The sequence below is a fragment of the Fringilla coelebs genome (genome assembly GCF_963513975.1).
Source record: "Fringilla coelebs genome assembly, chromosome: 4".
NCBI classification, from domain to species: domain Eukaryota; kingdom Metazoa; phylum Chordata; class Aves; order Passeriformes; family Fringillidae; genus Fringilla; species Fringilla coelebs.
Window position 1 is genome coordinate 48,491,357 of NC_140032.1, and position 9,470 is coordinate 48,500,826.

Consider the following 9,470-nt stretch of genomic DNA (forward strand, 5'->3'; position numbering starts at 1 on the left):
GACTCTTGTGTTGCTGTGAAGAAACAAGGGTGCACTGCACAGGGGTGGCCCCGGGGCACGGATGCCTTCGTGATGAGGAGCGTGTGTCTTGCTCCCTCCCCCTTCATAAAGGAGCTTGCAGGTTTGGACAAAAAACAGGAAGCTGACAAGCTCTTCGTTAAACTCAGGAATGAGGTGTTAGTCTGTTCTTTTGGTCTTCTCATATGTTAGACTTTTGTTCAGTGTCCCCTTGTTCTTGTTGCTTATCCCTGTGTTTTTCCTGTGTACTTAGCAGGCGTGATGTACCTTCAAGGGAGGGCAAAGCAGCCTGGAAAAAAAAAGAGGAAGAGTTGGCAAAGGGCAGTTCACTTTCTTGTAGACAGTCACTGAAACTAATCCCCTCTGAGGAAATACTGCCAAAATTATATTTCAAGTTGTGTTTCCAACTAGAGGCTGCATAGTTTGAGACCATAAAATACTGCTGGTGTACCTTTGATTTGGACCTGCTTGGTCATGTGTGGGACATGCTGTGCCTGTAGCAGTGGGAGAAGAAAAGGAACTGGCTAAGCAATCTGTGTTCTGGGGCAGAAGAATCCAGGCCAAAGCATCGGGACAGGTGAGCACAGATGAAATGAACACCCACTGAGCAACAGTAAGGAGTGATAACTGGAGCTAGTCAGAAACAGGGAAGTGTAAGGAAACTTTGCCCAGCTTTTTGCCTCTTGGCAGTGCTGAGCTGTTCTAACAAAACAGGAAAGAGGCAAAACCAAGGTAGCTCAGTCCCTCTTCACATGAGCAACTTTTACCCATTGCAGAGCCCTTGCCTCCAACTCAGCCTCTGTGTGAGGAATCTGAGGAATGATTAATAGCAAAGGATGCAGGCAACTTCTGATGGATGCTCTTGTGGTATCAGGGCTTGTGATAATGCAGATCCTCCTTGTTCACCTTACCTGCTTTCCTGATGGCTCTGTGCCAAAGATTCATGTGGCAGCAAATTTCTACCTGTTGTAGACACATGAAGGATGACTTCTGTATATGAGGGCATTAGGTGCCCTTTTGTCAAGAGAGAAGCAGGCGGATGAAAGGCAGAGTACAGCCTGGAAAGAGCCGTGTGGGTGAGGATGGGAGGAAGCAGCAAAGTTGGTTAAAGCTGGTCTGGGGAATGAGAACTGACTGCACAAATGCATCAGCAGGAAGATAGATGCTTACAAAGAGCATGTCCACTAATAAATGAGGAGGAGGAGGAAAGGGGTGATGAGGAAAGTCATAGCAACAGTATACTTCTTTTAAAATAAAGGAAGATTGGAAAGTAATACAGATCTCAGGAAGACAGCTCTTTGAAAGCATTGAGGGGATAGCAGGAATAAGTGCAAACCAGCTGGCCTGCAGCATGTGTATCCACATGAAGGCATGTGGACACATCCAGTTCAGCATCATAAAGTCACTCCAGGACAGCAATAAAGGCACAAACTTAGTGAATTGCTAATCGCTGCTCCCCAGAAATCACCAAGAGCTGTGGCAGCTCCAGAGGGCAAGGGAGGGGGAGAAGAGAAGGTGAAATTCCACCCTGAGCTTGGCAGGGCTGAGCAATTAAAGCCCAGTCAATCCAGGAGCAGTCCTCTGGGAAATAACGCAGCAAGTGAACGGAGCAAAGAAAAATCTTTCAGAAAAAAGGAAATGATGAATGGTGGCAGGTGGCCTGGTGCAGGTCTTCTCAAGGTGATAGGAGCAGTGCAAAGTGAATTCCTGAAAGTTAAGCTTTGAACCCTGTGTTGTGATTTGGGTCTCCATGTTGTTCTCCGGGCAATTCAGAAGGGCAGTGTAGGGGGAGCTTTACATGGATATATCTGCAAGACACTTCTAGTTTTTGTTGTGGGAAGGCAAATTCTATTTGGGAGTTAATAAGATGTTTAAACATTAATAGTACTAAATACCATAATGATATATACTGTGTAAACTCATACCGGTAGCACTGTGCCATTTAGGATCTAAATTAATACAGGAAAAAAGGGAACACAGAATTCAGGGGACAAAACAAGTGGTAAGGGTTTAAAATGTACTTTAATTTCCTATTGAAGCTAGCCCATTTTTCAAATGTTTGCGTGATGTTGCTTCATCCCAAATCATCTGCTTTACACAGCAGGGGCTATGTTTTCAATTGGAGTCTTCCTCTAAGTAACCTAAGATTTCTGCCCTGAACCCCAGAAACCTTACCAGCTTAAACACTGCCAAAATCTGGGATGTCTCTGCAGGGCATTTAAGCTTTCTCAAGGTTTTGCCAGAATTTTTTTACCAAAATGCCAATTTCTGGGTACCTATGACTGAGAGTACATTTATGGTTAGACCTATACCACAGTAAGAATTGAATTATAGCTGGAAATAGATGGCAGGTTTGGTTTTAGTTGGGTTTGGTTTTAAGCTGAATCCAGTTTTGGAGAAGGATTTGGGCTTATTTGTACCATTGCATGCATGCTGGTCCCAGGGAGAGGGATCAAAAAGACGCCGTGGAGGGGACAGGGTATTATTGCTCCAGTGGCAGCAGCAAGGACCCCCAGTTACCAATGTGTGAAGTGCTTTCAGTGCTCATCATGTTGATGAGTCAGACAGGCCAGAGAACAATTTCAGTTTGCTTGTCTTTCACTTTTTGCTCTTCCATGGTTTTAGCATTTTGTTTTTTCTGGGAAGCAAGGGGATGTAGGGAAAAAGGAGGGAAACTGGGATTTTTTAGGCATTTTTAAAGTTTTTTTCCATCAGTGTGGCTCTGAGTGGCTGCCATTCATATGCAATGATACAGCAAACGTAACAAAGAAAGAGATGCCAGGAAAGCTGGATAGCTGGAAAATAAGAGTAGGGAAAGTATTAAAAATGAGGATCAGATTGGAAAAAGAATGCAAAATACTTGATGTGAGGACAGAGTGCTTGGAAAGAGTGGAAAGGTGCAGAGAGCTCAGAGATTTCTAGCAGGTGTTGAGCCTGATGCACACATCCTTTACACAACAGCGAGTGGCTAGGCAGGGAGAATACAAAGAAGCATGACTGACATAAGCACAGTCACCATGCCAATGAGCACAAGTGGCTGTATATATTAATAGGCCAGAGGGAAGATGTGAATGCAACAGGAGTGCAAGCTACTGAAGGTGAGCCTTATCGTCAGCAATATGTGGAAGTAGGGTGAGAAATTGACATCTGGTTGCACTGCTCGCTCCCTCTGCGGAAAGAGGGCTGTTCAGGTATTTTGGAAATGTGCCTCCCAAAGACAGCCCAGTTATTCTGAGGTTGGAGCAGGGGATGGTGATGGTGGGACGCGGTAACATGTGGCTAACAGTGCAAAACTACCCAGCAGAGCTGAGCCTCTGCAGCCATTGGGGACAGATATTATATCATCAGGATGGCCTTTGTTGGCTGGGGTTAGAGAGCAGCCTGCAGCCAATGACTCCAGGGCTCCAGCTGCTCTCCAGGGCACCATAGCAGGGAGCTACCCCTGGTGAACAAACCTGGGCTGCTGTGGCCCCTGGAGGGGCTGAGCCCAGACAACCAGTCTCAGCTCATATGACACAGCTCAGGCTTCCAGAATTTAAACTCCCTCTTTTGTGCTTTTCCTTATTTCTAAAACATGGGGACAGATAGGAAGGCACTCCCTATTTCCTGTCCCAGTCTGAATGCCTTGGTACCCTTCCCCATCTCTCTGGCAGTGTAGCTGTTCCCTTTCTGTGGATTATCCTGGCTCTGTCACCCTCTCAGTGTGTTAATCACTGAGCACAGTAAACATGCAAATGGCCTGGGATGTTTTAACACTGGGGACAGCTATTCTCCTTGCTGATTGACAGCCAGGCCTCCACTGGCACATTGGGTTTTGTGGTATGAGGGTGAATGGATATGTCAGTGGATATGTCAGATAAACAGTGGAGCTTTCCTAAATGTTTCAGGGGCTATTGTGTGTCTCTGTGCATGTACCCACACATGGACTCCTTGCTGCACGTGGGAGACCACTTTGCTCTCTGAATGCAGATGGTTTCTGCTTTCACTGTGGCTCTTCATTTTTTGCTGTGGCTTCTCATCACTTCCCTCCAGCATTAGAGCCACCTTCCACAGATTTTGCTCTTGCTCAGTAAGCAGACCCCCACTTTTGTGCTCCACACCTGTGCCATTTGCTTTGTGGAATATTGGCAAGCCGTTTGCCTATGGAGTTTGTATTTGAAGCATCTCACCTAATTTCATCTTTTTTATTCAGTTCTTCTACCTGTCAGTGGCTGCTCCTGGTTGAGAAACATCTGCCTCGTAGGTTTCTTTTTCCCCCAGTCAGGTTTCTAGTCCTTTTATTTCTTTGCAAAAGGCTCTCTGTTGTGTTTGCACACACATTACATAGCATGGTTGTAGTAAATCTGACAGGTGCAAATGTGCAAGCAAAATAGTCCTGAGGTATTTAAGAGTAAACCCATTAATTTTGTCCACTTCTAATATTTGTGTTTCTTTGAGGGAATTTCTTTCTTTTGTTACAAACACCTGAAGATATCCTTGGCTGAATTTTTAGTTGGTTTTTTTTAGCAGGTTTCTACAGGTCTTTGTGATTTCTATCTTGATTCTCTTTTCCATGTAGAGGTGGATAAAGAAAACTTGCAGGAATGTGCTAAAATGCATGCCTGCAAAAAAAAAAAAAAAGAAGTTGTGATATATGCTAGCATAATAGCAAGTAGTGAAGAGGGAATTTAGTAGGCTGGAGGAGTTTTCTAAAGCCCTACTCCACATTTAATTTTATGATTCTTAATGACAAATGGTGATTGTGAATATTCATGAATTTTTCCCTGGGTTAATGTCATAACCTTTGCAGTAAAAAGGCTGTTTTCACCGATAATAACTACCTTTCAATTTATTTATGCTTGTTTTTTTCTTTTTTTACAGAAATAGACCCCAAATGAACATTCAAAATTCAGGGAAGTAATTTTGCGTGTTTGTTTGCTGGGGGGAGGGGACAGTGTATTTTATAAGTCTTATCATGTTGAATCTTTATTGAGATGATGCAGTTCTTTACTTTCAAACTCTTGAATTTTTATCTCAGCATTATTAGAGTGCTGGAAAAGATGTCTTAATTCAGCTTTACTGAAGAAACAACTCAGTGTGTAGTATGAAGAATTTGTTTGTCTTTTTAAGCATGAAGAATTTGCCTTTGTTTTTTTCCCAGTTATTCTAAGCATTCATTTAGTATTTGATCAGTAATTACCTTATATCCTTTCCCCTGGACAGTATTCCCTCTTCTCCTTCCTTTTTCCTGCCTATGATTATATTTGGTGCCTTGCAGTCATTATGTCTTACTCTGCTGCACTGAACTGGATGTGCCCTTTATCTGTCCATAAGCCTAATTTATTCAAATCATTTTATATTTGCTTGCTCTGTGCACGATTTTACACTTACGTACTATCAGCAAAAAATTCCACTTTAAAAATTATATCCCCTGTGGGCCATTTATATAAAAGTTGAATAAAAATGGGTAGGGTGCTTAAATTTGGGAGTACTGCCTTGTTCCTGTCCCTCTAGTCACCCTGAACTGTGCTGTTTTGCTGACACCTTGCTTCTTGTCCCACAGATAATTTGGAAGGCATTTGCTGTTGTGCTTTTTCTGTGCTGTGCTTTACTGATTCTACAGAACGAGCTATGTCGGGTGCAGCACCAAATTAATCTCTTCCATCTGGATAAATTATGCCCATCACTTCACTTTTGACTCTCTGTTGAGAAATGTATTGAGAGAACTTGCTGCACATTTGACAGACATGACATGAATCCGGCTGCCTCTCCTTTCCTGGCTGGCCATTTCTACATGTTGCATAACCCCATCCCATATTAATGTTTCCAATATCATTCTGTGGCTTCAGCTGGGATTACTGGTGGATGGACTCCTAAATCCTCCCTTGACTTAAAATAGAAAAAAAAAAAAGGTTTGTTTTGGTTTTAGATACTATTATTTTTAAAAGGTAAAGTTGGTGTAGTTACTCTCTAGGCACCTCCAGATACACCATCCTCAGGAAGCTATCAAGCAGTATTACTAAAGGCTTTCCAATTTCCCTTGCTATTTCCTTCCAAATTCAGGGATGCAGTTAATCTAAGTCTCATGTCCTGTCAACTTTTAATAGTTCTAATTAACTAACTACCTGTCCAGATTGGATGATAAAGCCTTTTAACATTTCATTTTTTTCCCTCATGAAAATGGATCCCTGTTTCCGGGATGTGACCTTCAACTTCTTCTGTAAATACTCAGGCAAAGGATATTAATTCAGACTCAGTACAGCATCAGTCTCATCTGTCACTGACTTCTCACTCATTCCCTTTCATGGCCTTGCTGATTCCACCCCTGGTCATCTGCTTTTCATATATCAGATGAAAGATCTCCATTGAGTTTCTTCACATCCTTGCCATTTTTTAAAAAGCATTTGCTACTCCAGTGTTTCCTGCCAGTGTTTATAATTGCTCCATTTTGAATGAAATGTCATTGGCAGACCTGCTAAGTAATATAATAACAGTGCAATAGAGGAAACTGAAACCATGGCTGGGGCCTGGGTGGCAAACTTCTCTGGATCTGGATATTCTGAAGTGGAAATGGTGCTGCTTCTACAGAGTGTGCTGCAAGACCAGAATCTGGCCTCGGACGTGAAATAGCTCATCAATGACCCAAGGCTTTTTAGCACAGCACAGTGGTGATGCTGCCTTGTGTTAAGGGCTCTAAACAATGTTTTGTAGGGTAATCACATAGAAACATGAAACTTGCCAGAACACCTTTTGGAAGAAAGCTTCTATTTCCTCATGAAGAATAATATCTGACCAGGTTCTGAAGTAAATCCCTTTTCCTTCCTAGAAGATTACAATTGCTGTATGTCTATGCTAGTTTTTTTTGTGACACCTCTGTACATTTTTGTGTTTGATTACCACTGTCATTACAAGCTCAAGTCCCCTTCTGATAAACTTCTTTTCACACATGAATATGTTACACACCAGAGACCTGCAGGGAGGTTCCCCATATGCAGGGAGGGCATGGAGGGAGTTGCCTTGGGAGGGATGTTTCTGGTGTGCAACTGAGGTGACTCCTGACAGCTCTGTGACCTTTGAGAGGCAACTAAACCATAAGCAGGCCCCCAAGCATGCAGGCATTGCTGACCTGCTTTTGCAGATTATTCAGCCAACCAAGAGAGGGCAGAGGTGATGTAAAATGACCACTGTTTATCTAGGAGGTCTCTGTAGCCTGCTTGAGAGACCAGGTTTGCCAGTGGGCTGGGAGGGCACTCTGTAGTGGGGCGAGGGGGTTTTTTGTAGGACCAACTATTGCTCCAGCAAGGATGTGTAGCCACAGCAGCCTGTACCTCTGCCCTCCCTTTTGGAGGGTACGTACACCTTGTAGCTGGTGTAGAGAATGCTGCTGCAGAAGCTCTTTTAGCTTAGCAATCGCTGCACCTTCTACCTTTCTTTTTTTGGTTTTGTACCTTAATGTCCTAAATCATATTCCCTGTGTTGCTTAATACCACATCTGGCATTCTTCCCTTCCTTGTCGGTTTATGTACACATTAAATTAGAAAGCAGTCCTCTACCAGATCAAGCTTTGCTTCCTCCCTTTAATCTACTCTGAGGTCTAGATAATTAAACTCTCCCACTATCGCTGCCACGGTCTTTCACATGTTTTGCTTCTTATATGCTGTGCTGCACACCTCCTTCCCAGTCAGACTGTGCACAACACATTCATTTTAGTACATCTCCAGTGTAGGTATAATCCTTAGTGCTCTGCTACAACCTAGTTTATCCCAGGCTTCAGTTTTCAAAATGGGCCAGATTCTTTTTTGGAAACATTAGAAGCCTCTAGAGATGAAAAAGGAAGGGAGGGAAAACCAGAAATATTTCTCTGATTCTTGTGCACAAGGCATGGTCAGCTCTAGCCAAGCTTGAGTAATTTAAATTCAAAATTGTTCCAACTTTTTTTTCAAAACAAAAAGAAGGTGTTGTACTTCTGTACACGGTTGTTTTCCCAGTTAAAGTTTTTCAGTCAGCAAAAGCATAAATAATGTAAAATGTGATGCCATTGGAGGAAAAAAATTCTTGTGCTCTTTGTTATGTTTTGTAGTGAAAATACCACTGGACAACATTATAGATTTAAATATGTTGGTCTATCCCAGGATATGACCTGCTTCCAACTTTTTCTGAAGAAGATACACAGAAATTCTCATTTCAGTTGTTTTCGTTTTGCTGTCTGTGTTTTTCTCTGATTTGATATGTGATCATCATAAGTTTTTCTGCCAACCAGTGTAGGTATTTTTTAGTGCCTACAGGGTACTAAATATTGGTATTTATGTTAAAGTTTAAGCAGTACATGGTTGTACTTTAGCACAGCACTTGCTGTTTCTTTCCACGTGGGAAGACATACCAACTTCATTGGTAGTTTGGTTTCATGAAGGTGGGTAAGGGGCCTGTGTAAGCAACAGCAGTGTTTTGCCTTCAGATGTGACAGTATTTAGAGGTCAGAATGGCAAGACAAATTCCCTGACACCTGAGCATATTGTATTTGGTCAGAATTAACAAGGAAGGCAGTACTTTGAATGTTTGTGTATAAATGACATTGAAAATTTCCACGTGGCCAACTCACACTGAAATCCTGGGTAGAGGAGAGATCCACACCACAGCCTGCCCGTGTACCTGCAATCACCACAGCCAGAAAGACTCCCGAGGGTCATGGATATCTTTTACTACTCAGCTCAACACCAAGGTTGGAAGAGTTCACTTTTCCTTTTTCTCTTTCCAGCTGAAGGGCCTTCTCAAGGCCCTTTGTTGTTCTCCAGCAGCAGCCAGAGCATCAAATCACAGCCTGCATCTTTCCACCCCTCTTTTGTTGCAGAAGAGGGCCAGCAGCCACCATACTCTTTCCTCCCTGAGCAGGGAAGTGACTGTTGCTGTTACCTTTGCCAGCCCCCCTGGGAGACTGACGAATGAGGCTGAGCTCCTGAGACCTGAACATATAATTTGCAAGACGCAATTTATGTCACATCGTACCTAGCTGGAGTTCTAGTGCCTGGAGTACCCAAAATACCTCTACAAATAGATCATGTCATGTCAAAAATGAAATGGAAGGTGATAGTAATTGTGGACTATATAATTAGAAAGCAAGAGTGTCTAACTAATGGCAACACCTGGAATATCTGCACAAAAAGCTAATCAAAAGTCAACTTGAAATCCAGGGAAAGCCTTTATATGGCTGTTTCTACCCCTTAAAAAAACTGCTCAGAACATTGAAAATTACACTCTGATCACATTTCTGCTGGTGTGAACCACATGGAAATAAAGCCTTAAACAATAATCTGACTTTTCAGGAAGGTTACATCCACATAAATGTATGAAGCTGGACATGGTAGGTTTTTCTAAATGTGGAATCTATCTAGAAAATCATGGTGATGCCAAGTCTAATAAAGTTTCCTTGATGTTATGGAGTGTAAAAGTCTGTTAGAAGTACAGGGTAGGAGGAG